The sequence below is a fragment of the Nicotiana tabacum genome, chromosome 6 (genome assembly GCF_000715075.1).
Source record: "Nicotiana tabacum cultivar K326 chromosome 6, ASM71507v2, whole genome shotgun sequence".
In the NCBI taxonomy this organism is placed as follows: Eukaryota; Viridiplantae; Streptophyta; class Magnoliopsida; order Solanales; family Solanaceae; genus Nicotiana; species Nicotiana tabacum.
The window spans coordinates 161,323,876-161,337,168 of record NC_134085.1 but is presented as its reverse complement, the minus strand read 5'-3'; the positions used below and the strand labels follow the sequence as shown (position 1 = coordinate 161,337,168).

The window sequence follows — 13,293 nt, the reverse complement described above, 5'->3', positions numbered from 1 at the left end:
TAATTTTTGTTGGATTCCGAGACGTGGGTCTGGCGGCCGGATTTGGGAGAATTTCGGGATTTGTGCCTAATTTGCTAGTTTTTATTCATGAACTCATTTCCTCCAAAACTTTTTGTCAACCTTCCCCACCCTATTTATCATCCCCATCAAACCACCCCCATCACCCCACACCCACCCCAACCACCCCAATCCCCGCCCTAAATAGAAATATTATTAATGGTACTTTCTTTTTATGTTATAGATAGAATACTTTTTTTCATTTCAAAAAAATAAGTATTTTCTTTTCATAATATAATTTTAAGAAAATATGTACTTTTTTGTGACGTAAACAAAGTATTTTCTTTCATTTCAACAATGAAAGCTTGTAATAAAATAGATATATCCTTGCCTCACAAAAATATGCCATTTAAATGTACTAACAGATCTCACTATCATAAATAGCATCATAATATAGCAGAGACAAACACTTAAATGTGAATAAATTAATGCTTTATTCAATCATGCCCATGCAGGGAAGAAAATAACAAGAAGTGCGTTTATTCATTATTTTGTTGTCTTTGGACACATTTTAGCTAGAATTTGAGTTAACAAGATAGGCAGGTGTAGATAACATATCAAATCCATTGAACTTAGTTCCTCCACATGTTGAATATGCACCCATATTAGAAAACACTATCAGGTCATCCAAATGAAGCTCCGGCAAGTTTATGTCAATAGCCACTGCATCAAGTGAGTCACAACTTGGTCCATAAATAGTTGACTCATAAATTTGACAAGATTTTTCTGTTACCTGAAGTAACAATGGCTTTATACCCACAAAACAACTATTATAAAGTGTTGGCCTAAATGATCCATAAATCCCTTCATCAATCCAATATTCTATTTTCTCACCTCTAACTCTTTTACCAATCACATGAGCGACTAACGTAAATTCCGTTTCTGCAAAAAAACCGCCCTGGCTCTGCAAATATTGTTAAATTAGTCATGGGAAAATAATCTTGGACTGCCTCGTTTACTACACTAGCTATTTCCTCGAACAATGGTGTTGATCTAAATCCTCCACCAATGTTTAAAATTTGCATTTTAGGCATTCGAAGATGATCAGCAACATCAAAAACGGCCCTAGCAGCTGCAATCGCCTCGCGATAAATGCTAGGATTTTGTGCTATAGATCCAACATGAAATGAAACGCCTACAACTTTTAGCCCGACCACATTACAAGCGTAATGCAGTAGTGGCTCAACTTCTTCTGGTAGCACGCCGAATTTTTTTCCCAGGGGACGTAATGCGCCACTATCATTAGGCGCTTTAACTCGAAGCAACAAATGACAATGTGGGTGCCGTTTCTTGATCTTGTCAATTTCAAGTTTGGAATCAAAAGTTGTGAGATTGACCCTAACATTGGCTGCGTATTTGATGTGGGAAATAGCTTTGCATGGGTTAGCAAATATGATTTGGTTTGGGCTAATTCCGAGATTTAAGACGGTTTCTATTTCTAGTTGGCTAGCACAATCAAAATTTGCACCCAATTTGGCTAGTTTAGTAAGAAGAGCAGGTTCGCTGTTGCATTTCACAGCATAGAAAGGTTTTATATTTGGAAAAGAATGGTTCCATTTGTCCATTAGCTTTTCAATTATAGCCAAATCCATGAGATAAAATGGCTGGCCAGCTTCATGGTTCTCTGCAATTGAACGGATTAAATCTGGCATCCCATCTTTTGGTATTTTGGGAACATGACTCTTACCAATAGCTGTAGATAATAACATGATCAAGAAATATATAATAAGAAGGAAGAGAAATATTTTATTAGCTGAAAATATGAAGTACAAGTATAAGAGTCTCCTCTCTTCTTTATATAGAAAGCCAATGCCTAAAATATCTTATATTGTACTAACGTTCAAGATTATCACTTAATAAAAAATATAACAAATTGCATACATTCACGAGGATCTCGTGGTGAATGGCTTAATCGTACCTACGAGGAATAATATAGTTTACCCTAATATACGAATAACAATTAAACTTGTATTGTGATTTTAAAAATATATGATTTAATCCAATATTAATTGATAAACGAGGAATCTAATGTATAAATTGAAGAGTAGAGCAAGTCAAACCAATGTGCGAACAAAGCTCGATCTCGAGCTAAGGCAGCCTCGAGGTGGGTTAACAAGAACAATAAAATAATAAGGCAAATAAGATGAACAGTAAGCAGGAAAGTGAAAATGTATATTCTCTTCTCAATGATTGATGTGTTACAAATGATTGAGGTCCCCTTTGTATAGTAGGAGAATCCTAAATAAGGTACACTTCCAATTGTAGTAAGGAATCTTATTATCCGTTCAAATCCGTTCCGGAATTTACATCGTGATCTTTGGGCCACTAGGGGAATCTCGCTCTTTCTGTTATGGAACCATAATGGTATTATCTCGAGGTCGGTCATACTTGGCCTCGGTGTTAATCGAGCACTTCGATCTTCGAAGCTTCTACTTTACCATCGGGCTCGCACCTAGTCCATTTTGAACTTGTTCTCGAAGTGACCCTCGAGCCCACGAAATTGGGCATACCTGATTTCGACCATATACAGATAGTCCCTGCATTTCTTAGAGTAAAATGATAAGAAACAATTTGATCCTCGATTCTCTGATGCCTTGATCATGATGTCAGTCTCATGATGTCAGTGACATAAATGATTGAAAGGACGCGCCTACATAGTTCCCAGTGTCATTAATTGAAGGCGGCTTTGGTCGTCCATTGGCTTACCCAAAACCGTTGAAGCGGCCACTATAAATAGTTCAATTTCACAACCTTTTCAACCTTTATTTCTCAAACATTTCCTAAAACCTTACTAGCTTCTCCATCTTCTCTGAGTCTATTCTTTCTTCAACAACAATTCACTTTAATTGTAGAAACGACCTCTATATTTGTATTAGGAGTATACTCTCTCCGATGCACTTTAATTAATTTTTTGGCCTTTTTTTATAGTCCATAATATTTAATTTGTTCAGATATTAAGAAGGAATTAACTTCTTTTCTAAAAGTTGTTTTTGAGATAAAGAATTTGGAAGTATTTATTGTATTTTTTATTAATAAATTAAAATTAATATGATTAATTTTATTATTAATTATTGTTAAAAGATGGATTCTTTAATATATATGAAATCAACCAAAAAATCAATTATTGTACTGTTTCTTTAATATATAGGAAAGAGTATATTTCGTACACCGACAACCACGTGCATTTTAATTTTCTTCACCATGTCAGTAATACTTGTTGTCCTCATTATGGTTTTTGGATATATCTTACAGCTGGATACGTGTTTTCTTTACCACTGTCGGTTTTATTTTAGACTAGTTAAGGTAACCCATGCAAGCACGGCCCAATAATACTACTAAATGTTAAAGTCAAAATAGCAGAGGTTAGCAAATTTTCAGACGGATAATTAAAAATTAGCCAACATTTACAAAAAAAAAAAATAACTACTATTTTATGCAAAGATAAACTCCTGATAAAAATATCTTAACTAAAACACGACAAGTTCCAATATAATATGCTAGATTTTGGAGCTCCTACGTATAAACTTCTAGCATATTATATTGAAATTTCAGCATATTATGCTGGAATCTCATATATATAAAAATTTGAACTCCTACATATTATGTGACAAATTTTTAATTAGTAGTTGTAAATAATGATTTTTTTTCTCAACGTTAATGTGTAATTTCAGTCTCATTATTTTAAAAAAAACTCTTATATTAGAGTTCATCTTTATACAACGTTAGCTCAGGTCGTGAACGCGAGGCTTGGGGGAGGGGGGGGGGATAACCCTTCGCGAACGCGGTCCTGGCCACACGAACGCGAAGGCCAAATGGGCCTGGGCAGGGGGTAGGGTAGTTGTCTTACGCGAACGCGAACTCTTGGACACGAACACGAGGGCTCGAGGAGATTACTCTCCGCGAATGCGAGCCCGTGTACACGAACGCGAAGGCTCACCCAGCCTGACCATCGCGAACGCGAAAGGCATTTTCGCCCAGTGATTTTAAAAGGCCAAAAACAGAACACTTTCGAGATTTTATAAAAATTCCACAAACCTCTTCTTCTCCAAAGCTCTTAAGCGATTTTTGAAGATTCTCTTCACCATAATCTCTTGGGTAAGTAATCTTTAACTTGTTTTCTTCATTTTCCATCAACACCCACTAGATTTTTAGGCCTAAAACATGTAATTAAGGGTATAAATTAGGGATTTGGGTAGAGTTGGGCCTTTTTGATTATTTGTGATTTAGACCTCGTTTTGGGGTCGGATTTGAAAATAAATTATATATTCGGGCTTGTGGGCGAATGGGTGATCGGGTTTTGGTCCGAACCTCATGTTTTGACCAAGCGGGACCGGGTCGAGTTTTGGGATTTTGGGAAGAATGATTGGAAAGTTATAATTGAATATTTGAATTGGATTGTTTAGCACTTATTGATGATATTGAGTCAATTATGTATAGATTCGATTGGGTTGGAGCCGAATTTGAGAGGAAAAGCGGTGTTCGAGGCTTGAGTTGGCCGTGAAAGTTCGAGGTAAGTGTTCGGTCTAACCTCAGCTTGAGGGATTAGGATTTGAGTCCTATTTGCTACTTTCTTCTTATTGAGTGCGACGTAAGGCATGGTGACGAGTATCTATACGTTGCTGTCGAGCATGACCATGAGTCTTAAATTTGAACGTTGTTGTGCTTTTAGATGACACTTCGGATTCTTTAATTAATGATCTCCTATATTGAGTAAAGATTGATTTTATCCTCGTAGATCTTAGTTATGATTGAGTATTATCATTAATTGAGCAAAGTACAAAATAAGTTAGGATTTGGTTATAGCTGATTCTCCCTTGTTGGGATGACTGTTTTGATATTGTTATTCCCTTACCGGGAAGTTATTATATTATTTTTGTTCTCTGCCGGGATTTCTTGAAATTTTGTGATGACTTGAAATGGGAGCGGGCGGTACGCCTACCACAAGATATAATGAAATGGGAGCGGGTGGTACGTCTACCACAAGATCGATAAAATGGGAGCGGATGGTATGCCTACCACGAGATATAATAAAATGGGAGCGGGTGGTACGCCTACCACGAGGTATAATAAAAAATGGGAGCGGGTGGTACACCTACCACAAGATATAATAAAATGGGAGCAGGTGGTACGCCTACCACAAGATATGAGAAATGGGATCGAGTTGCACGCCTGCAACAAGATGAAACTGAAAGTGAAAGTTGCCTTATTTCTTTTTATCCGTGTTAGAAGTTAAATTATAGTTTCCTTATTATTCTTTGATATTATGTTTTATCTGCTACCCCTGAAGCATGTTCCCCTTCCCCAGCTTTGATTGTTTATTACTGGTTTACTTTTTTCGCCATATATTATATAACTGCACAGGTTTATCTGGAGTCTGGTCCTAGCCTCGTCACTACCTCGCCGGGGTTAGGCCAGACACTTACCAGCACATGGAGTCGGTTGTGCTGATGCTACACTCTGCACTTATGTGCAGATACCGGAGCAGCGTTTGAGCAGCAACATTAGCTCGGGAGCCAACCTTCAGTCCACCTAGACACTGAGGTAGCCTTGCAGGCGTCTGCAAGCCCGGTGTCTACTCTATCCTATTTTATATTCTGTTATCTCATGTATTCGAGACAGACAATGTTATCTTTCTTTCAAACTGATGTATGTAGTATTCTTAGTAGTTCATGGATGATGTGACACCAGGTTCTGGGTAGAGACATGTATTGGTTTCTAGATATTTGGGTTTCATATTTATTTAAGACTTTCGTTAAATTTTATTTTTTGTTGTCATTTAAATGCTTAATCATTGATAATTTAACTGGCGAAACATGTATAAAAACGAATGAGTTAGTGGTTTCTAAGTTCATGACTTGCCTAACTTCTACGAGTAGGCGCCATCACGACTCCCGAAGGTGAAAATTCCGGATCGTAACATTAACCGTTAAAATAAAGTGTAGTATAATATTGCGTTTTAGTAAAATATAATATTATACTGCATTTTACTTCTATTCTGCAGTAGAAGAGTACAACAGTCAACTTTAATTCTCAGAAAAAGTCTTTCACGAGAGAGCACGCACGTTAGTCAATAGTCAACGGTGGGAAAAAGAGTAAAAAAGCCTTTCAATGAGAAGTTACAATTCAGAAAAGAAAAGCATTATTATTCTTATTATTATATTAACTAGAGGCTGAATTGAAAGGTGGAGCGCAGTACAGTCAGTAACTCTACCTTCAGTTACTATTACACTCACAACTCACAAGTCATTCACCGTGGTTAAATTTCACCAAACCATGGTCTATAAAAGCCCCATGCAAAAATATAAACAGACAGAAAAACATCCAAAGGAACAACAAAAGAAAAGCCAAGCTAAAATCAAAGCCAATCTCTATCATCATCATTGAGCCAATAGCCACTGACATAAGTCATCATCGAACATCTATTTGCCTTCTTCTATGTCTATTCTCACATCTCTTTCTCTCTCTCTCTAAATCATTTTTTTTTGTGTGTTTACAAAAAATAAAAGCACATAACTATAAATATTTTTCTTGTTTGTATATATATATAATTGTTCATAGATTCTGAATCTTCTGACCTATCCTACAAACTGTAATGCACTAGCCAAAGGAAAAAGCTGTAACTCTTCTGCTACAAAAGAGGAGTAAAACACCGTATAATAATGTATCTTACTAAAACGTAATATTATACTGCGCTTTATTTTAACTGCGCTTTATTTTAACGGTTAAATTTTCGTTAAAGTAAAACGCAATATAATACTGCATTTTAGATTAAAAAAAAATAACTTTTTTGTAAAACTATATAAACATATTTTGAGTCCCAAAAGTATTATTTAGGAAAACTATACAATAAAATAATTATGCTGCTTGAAACACTTTATTGCCTCTTTCTTTCTTTTTTATTTTCCAATGAACACTTTTTATCTTTTGGAGAGGAAAAAATACGTAATTTTCGTGAAATATGGATGAAGATCTTTGCATGTGATTTTTGAAAAGAAAGAACTTTATTTATTTAGGTTTTAATTTTTACTAGTCTATATCTATATATATATATATTAAAGCAAAAAGTTTGTCTTCTCATTTAGCCAAGTGACAAACTAATATAAAGTCACTTGATAATTTATGTTGTTGATATTTATGTTCTCTCAAAGCGTATGAGCTAATTGATTGAGCAACCGCTGTGGTCGGTATATATGTGTCAATTAGAATGAAATAGATTTAGATAGGGTAAACATATACCGGAATATAATTGCACTATTTGGTATTATTATTTACACAAAATAAAGTGAATTACAAAAATTATAAGGTAAAATTCATTTAATTAAGAATTACCTGTAAGAACTCATCTTCTTTTAGTACATGTGCATACATTTAAAGTAGTTTAATATTTATTTAATTATAATATACTAATCTTAACTATATCCCAAAAGCACTATTTAAATTGTTAAAAATAAAGTGGCTTTAATTGTGTGGTTAAAAATCGAGGTGACATTAAAATTATTGAGAAAATTACGATCCAACTATTTTATATGTTGGTAACTCCCAAAAGTTAGAATATATTGGTTGTCAATAAATCATCGTGTGTGTATATATTAATTTGTCATTATAAAATTTTAGGTCGGTAGAAGTTGATATTGATATGAGAAATCATTATGTTGAGATAATAATATAATATATTTTTATAATTTAAATTAAGATATTGCTAAATGTATTTTTATTAGCTATTACTCTATATAGTATTATTTCACTCAGTTTCAATTTCGATGAGATAGTTTGAATTTAGTTGTTACTGATACACTATCTCTTTCCTTCTTCTTGTGCCGAGGGTTTATCGAAAACAATCTCTCTACTCTTCCGGAGTAAGGGTAAGGTCTGCATACACACTACCTCCCTAGATCCCACTTGTGAGATCTCATCGGGTTCTTGTTATTTTGATTTGACAAGAAATTTAAGAACGAAAAAGAAAACTTTTGAAATTTGTGGTCCTAAAAGCTTTGTGGGGCCGTGATAGTTGTATGAGTGTAAGAGATTCTCATTACGGGTAAAATGAGTAAAATAAAAAATCTAAAGTTAAATTATTTACAAATATAAAAATCTGTCATTCTTTTGGAATATACTAATACGAAAAATACTTTATGAAAATTGAAAGGAAATGAGTATTTATTTTTGAATCATATTGTATTTTTATTTGTTTGTATCACCTACAATATATGGGATCATAATATTTAAGTTTATACCAATAGTTATTCATATAATTTATTCTTTTTAATTTATAGAATATAGCAGAATTATAATATTATGCGCATATTGTGTGAGTACTAACACTAATTACAATGAAATTAATATAGGGCACTGTAACGGTAAAACAGAAAGAACAAGTAGTAGAGATTGAGTGATCGACTGCTCTTTATTTTGGATAGTTTCTTGAAAATTTGTGTAGGAAAAGGCTATATAATCAGGTATTTTAATCAACTTTCGTATAATAATATACATGATATTGAATTTGCAGTGAAGTATTAGTTATGTTTTTCTAAAGTAGGCTAATGATTAGGAGGAGACAAAACAATATTGGACCATGATTATGACTTTATGAGTTATTAATAGAATGAATAATGAGATATTCAATTTTGTTATAAAAATTGAGGTAATTTCGTTCCTATGTCTTTAAATTAGAGAACAATTACTAACTAATAATTAGAGGTAAAGATTGCGATGATTGTGAATTGAAAAAGTTAAGGTGCGTAGTCTTAACTTTCGAGTGGGTGAACAAAAAGGTTATATCAATTAAATTGAAATCTTACTTTACGTACGGGGCGGATTTACGCTTATCGAGGCGGTGTCACGCGACTTCGTAGAAATTTTTTATTAAATATATGTATTAATATTATACGGAAACTATTAAGTAGAAAAAAGTGAGACCACTTGACATAAATTATGTGTTGGTAATGTGTTTGATTTTTCTATAAGAGGTTAAAGGTTCAAAGACATTTTTCTTTTGTAAATATTTGCTTAAGACTCAACAAAATCAATAGATTAAGACTATTTCTTGTCTAAAAGTATGACAATCAAAGTTATATTTATCGGTCGGCTGAAACTAATTGTATTCGCCAACCGAAAAGTATATAAAATATGTATATTTTTTCGCATATAATACACACAACAACAACAACAACAACTCAGTGTAATCCCACTTAATGGGGTCTGGGGAGGGTAGTGTGTACGCAGACCTTACCCCTACCCTAGGGTAGAGAGACTGTTTCCAAATAGACCCCCGACATCCTTCCCTCCAAGAACTTCCCACCTTGCTCTTGGGGAGACTCGAACTCACAACCTCTCGGTTGGAAGTGGGGGTTGCTTACCATCAGAGCAACCCCTCTTGTCTTAATACACATATAATCAGAGCAACCCCTCGCATATAATACACATATATACAAAAATATACATTTTTATCGATTATTATTTTTTGGAGCGGCTAAAAATATATATTTTTCAAGACAATATTAGAAAAAAAAAATTTGTACGCTTACACTGTAGAACTTCTTTTACACTAATCAACGGGGGCAAATTTACGCTTATCGAAGCAGTGTCACGCGACATCGCTTCGTCGAAATTTTTTATTAAATACTCCCTCCGTTTCAATTTATGTGAACCCATTTGACTGGGCACGAAGTTTAAGAAAAGAGAGAAGACTTTTGAACTTGTGGTGTAAAATAAGGCACATATATTTTGTGTGGCTATAAATCATCGCATAAAGGTAAATTGTTTTCAAGTAAGTAAATGGGTCATTCTTTTTTGCACAGACCAAAAAGGAAATAGGTTCACATAAATTGAAACGGAGGGAGTATATGTATTAATATTGTACGGAAACTATTAAGTAAAAAAAATGACACTACTTGACATAAATTGTATGTTGGTGTGTTGGTAATGTGTTTGATTTTTCTATAAGAGGTTAAAGGTTCAAACCTCAACTAAAATATTTTTCTTTTGTAAATATTTGCTTAAGACTCAACAAAATCAATAGATTAAGACTATTTTTTGTCTAAAAGTATGACAATCAAAGTTATATTTCAGTTTTTTTTTAAATTTCGACACCGCTTACAATAATTCCTGTGTATATTATAATCATTAGGGTAACTGCAGGGGCAAAATAACTTGTTACTGATGGAGTAATTAGTAGAATTAGACATTATATATAAGATTTTAAAAGCACTGTTCGGCAACCTTTGCACTGCTAAAGTGCTTCTTTAGACATATAAATTTTTATTAATGGGACGAGAGGTTGACTTCGATTTTTTTATTTTGTTTTGAAAATTATGAAAATTATTTTGCTAGACTAATTAGGACGTGTTATTCAATATTTTGATTAAGATTCAACAAAATCAATAGATTAAGACCATTTCTTGTCTAAAAGTATGACAATCAAAGTTATATTTCAGTTTTTTTTATAAATTTCGACACCGCTTACAAAATTCCTGCGTACGCCCCTAACGTGATTAGCATGTTGAATTAGAGTTCTAATTATTATTTATATATTATAATCATTAGGGTAATTGCAGGGGCAAAATAACTTGTTACTGATGGAGTAATTAGTAGAATTAGACATTATATATAAGATTTTAAAAGCACTGCCGGCAACCTTTGCACTGCTAAAGTGCTTCTTTAGACATACAAATTTTTATTAATGGGACGGGAGGTTGACTTCGATTTTTTTATTTTGTTCTGAAAATTATGAAAATTATTTTGCTAAATTAATTAGGACGTGTTATTTAATATTTTTAACTGGTTGAGGCCATTGAACACCGTTTGGTTGCTATTCTTGACGTTACAAAGACTGAGGAACTTTCCGTTAGCGAGGTAAGTGAGACATTAAACTTTAATGCTTACTTTTCCAAAATCCGTTCTTAAAGTATATTTTTTGTCTGCCTGGTCCATGTGTTGGGATGGGCGTGTGCTTGGCATAATCGGTGGTCTTTGATCAGCCACAAATATATATTATTTTATAAAAACTAAAATTATTTAATAAGTGATTTGTGGTATGGTGTGATGTGGCGTAACCTCGTGCTATGAAGTTGGGGCGTTAGAAATTATTTCTTCGCTGCCGTAATATATTGTGCGCATTGTGTATGCTTTCGTGATAATTTTAGGGCATTGTATATGATGTCGTGGACTCGTTGGGGTGAGTGGTTGATTTAATACAATGGCGCTTATGACAAGTTCTTAATGTAAATTGTGTTGAGATATATAGTATCACATGTATACTTCTGTGTGAAATACATGCGTGATACATGTGTCGCAAAATTTTTTTTTGAACTCGATTTTAACTACGAATTTTGATACCAAATCACATCCAATCTTCCTCAAATTTTGTATATTGACTCGTCTATATATTTTCATTGAATATCAACCATACCTATTGAAAAAGGCTTTTTTGTGAGCTCAAATTGTGAACGCAGTTCCATAGTTGTTGTTTGATACCAACTCTAGATTCGGGGCTCCTGCCATGTGGAGCGCGAGGAAAAATAATTACTCCCTCCATTATAATTTAAATGGGGTAGTTTGACTCGACACGAATTTTAAGAAAAAGAAAAAGATTTTTAAAATTTTTGGTTTTTTTAGTTTAAGAAATAAAAGTTTTGTGGGACCATGATATTTGTGAGATTATAAAAGCTTCTCATTAAGATAAATGAGTGATGAAGAGTTTAAAGTTAAATTGTTTTCAAATTTAAAAATATATAATTTATTTGAAACAGACTAAAAAAAAGTATATCATCTAATTTGAAACGGAAAGAGTATATTTTAACATGTCCCTTCGAGAAAGCTAAGGACATATTCTTTTACCATATGGCATACGTCATCCATTACGTAGATAACCAGATATTTCTTCTGTTTTGGGTATTTGCACACGTGGTCTTTTGTTTTTTTTAATTAATGAGGAAGTAGTAGCAGGTGGGTAGTTCCTCTCAGACAAATGCGCACGTGGGTTTTGGTTTCTTAGATCCATTTCAGACAGCGTGGGCCACTATTGCATTTGCAGCTCAACTTCTCATCGAATTCGAGTCCGGAATCAAAATGTGGTTTTTTTAATTTAAAATACGCAAATAAGTATTAAAAAAAAAATTACCAAACTATATATAACGCCATAAATAGTGGCGCTATACAGTAACGTTAACTGCACTGTTACTGTATAGCGCCACTATTTGTGGCGCTATACTGACACACCTTGCATAGCGTCATTAATAGTGGCGTTATACCCCTTATTACCATCACACATAGCGCCATTAATAGTGGCGCTATACCCCTTAATACAGATCCTCCGTCTTCTTCTTCTTCGTTCCATCTCCCTCATTTCTCATTTCTTACTCCCTTCTGGTCCCCTCCCCCCCACCGATTCGGCCCCAATTTAAAAAAAAAATAAAAATTTGGGTCCCCCCATCACATAAAAGTTGAATATTGGTGGTCCCACTGTCGAGTAGAGCTTCGTGTTATTGTGGATTCACTCTTCCGGAGTCAAAATTTCGATCTATTTACATTCCGAAAATTCTAAATCGAGGTATTTCGATTTATTTTAAGTTAAAACTTTTATAACAATGCATATTACTTGATTTGTATGTGTTCTATTTCGGTTTGTGTTTATTTTTTCCGAAACTAGCATGTTAAATTTTATCCGGATTTAATTTTAGTGTTGTATAAAAATATGTAAATTAGTCTAAAAAATGTGTTTGTTAATATCCTCATGTATATTTATGTGTTTTTATGCCGTTTAGTTTAGATTATTTTTTAGCGTAGTAAAATGTAGACCTTTTTAGCGTAGTAAAACGTAGACCCTTTTAGCGTAGTAAAATGTAGAGCCTTGTAGCGTAGTATTGTGTAGTAATTGTTTAATTATCTTATATTTTAGCACGAAACCCATAATTATATATATATATATATATATAATTCTTACAATTAATTTATTAAAAAATATGAATAAAAATTATAAAAAAAAACATAAAATTATTAATGATAGTTTGGTACTACTGGGCCTCAGAAAATCTAGCACGAAACCCATAATTATAATATATATATATATATATATATAAATTATATATATATAATTTATACAATTTAGTTATTAAATAAATATGAATAAAAATTATTAAAAAAACATAAAATTATTAATGATAGTTTGGTACCACTGAGCTTCAGAAAATCTAGCACGAAACCCATAATTATAAAAATTATATATATATATATATATAT

The 13,293-nt window shown here is 33.2% G+C and overlaps 1 pseudogene; it reads right to left on the bottom strand.

Annotated features, from left to right (window-relative positions):
- Positions 1-474: 474 nt before the first annotated feature.
- On the bottom strand, positions 475-1,835 carry LOC107817459 (ornithine decarboxylase-like; annotated as a pseudogene).
- Positions 1,836-13,293: the final 11,458 nt, after the last annotated feature.